Source organism: Anopheles moucheti (genome assembly GCF_943734755.1).
Source record: "Anopheles moucheti chromosome X unlocalized genomic scaffold, idAnoMoucSN_F20_07 X_unloc_2, whole genome shotgun sequence".
NCBI classification, from domain to species: Eukaryota; Metazoa; Arthropoda; class Insecta; order Diptera; family Culicidae; genus Anopheles; species Anopheles moucheti.
The window spans coordinates 297,501-298,692 of NW_026453526.1; the positions used below are offsets into that span (position 1 = coordinate 297,501).

General features: G+C 55.2%; 2 non-coding genes across 2 annotated transcripts in view; both read right to left on the reverse strand.

Annotated features, from left to right (window-relative positions):
- LOC128307936 (large subunit ribosomal RNA) overlaps positions 1-326 on the reverse strand; it is a 4,157-nt gene extending 3,831 nt beyond the window's left edge. Inside the window, exon 1 of the ribosomal RNA XR_008287946.1 lies at positions 1-326. This exon is cut by the window's left edge and continues 3,831 nt beyond it. This is a non-coding gene — a ribosomal RNA (large subunit ribosomal RNA).
- Positions 327-723: 397 nt separating this feature from the next.
- On the reverse strand, positions 724-881 carry LOC128307932 (5.8S ribosomal RNA). The gene has a single exon (XR_008287942.1). It is a non-coding gene; the product is annotated as a 5.8S ribosomal RNA (ribosomal RNA).
- Positions 882-1,192: the final 311 nt, after the last annotated feature.

The window sequence follows — 1,192 nt, forward strand, 5'->3', positions numbered from 1 at the left end:
TCCCACTTAGTGCTGCACTATCAAGCAACACGACTCCATGGAGCCGACCGTCTACCACCTCACTTTTCGTGCCGTTCGACGGGCCTATCACCCTCTGTGGGATAATGGGCCACCTTCAAGTTGAACTTGAACTGTTTGCACCGTAAGTGGTAGATAACGGACCGGTCCAGTACACGGAATCGGACAGACGCGAGGTACGCGCCGTCCCTACGTGCTGAGCTTATCCCGTTTCGCTCGCAGCTACTCAGGGAATCCCTGTTGGTTTCTTGTCCTCCCCTTATTAATATGCTTAAATTCTGGGGGTTCTCACACATCACTTGAGGCCTACGTTGGATTTTTCCCGAATGGTAAATAGTAGCACGCACTTGTTCGCTTGTATCCAGCGGGTGGGCGTACCGCACGCGTTACACGACTCGGCCAGACGGCGGGTCCCGGCAACAGACGGCAAGCCAGGTGTTCAAGGGCTTCCGGTGCTCCCAGGTTGTCTTATAGCCGAAGTTCGAACCGTGCGACACGACACGCACCCACTGGGCCAACTGTACCGCCTTACCATTTCAGCGCCCAAGGTCCCCCGCGGAGGGGGTCCGAGCACGCCATGATGCACAGTGCGCCAAACGCGTGTGTTCAAGCCTGCGACACACTCCCGGGCGTGCTGCTCGCCCAGGCGTGCCGCTGGTACGCGGGCGTCCTGTAGTTATGGAATAGTGTGTAACAAGAATTGGTAGGCACTCAAGAATGTGTGCATCGGTCGGGTTTAAACGTCCGATGCGCCATATGCGTTCAACGTGTCGGTGTTCATGTGTCCTGCAGTTCACATTCTGACGCGCATTTAGCTGCGGTCTTCATCGATCCATGAGCCGAGTGATCCCCTGCCTAGGGTTTTGGTATGTTCAACTGTCTCCTATGTTTTCGTTATGCGCTAGGTGCATCTCTCACAACTTAAGTTCCCCGGACAGCGTAACCGTGCACCTCTCGGTTCCTTCGAAGCCGTCCAGGGTGGACAAGGATGACCATTGGTCTTCCTTCCCATTGATCGACGCGCGATGTGGGCGGCATCGGCGCGATCTTGCACAACTTTCGTTCTCTTGATTAGGTTCTCTCTCGCTCGAGGCCAGTGTTTAAATATGTTCTAGTGGGTCTTTACCTTCGCCCATGTGTCACACACTTTACGCGTTCGATGGCTGCCATTGGG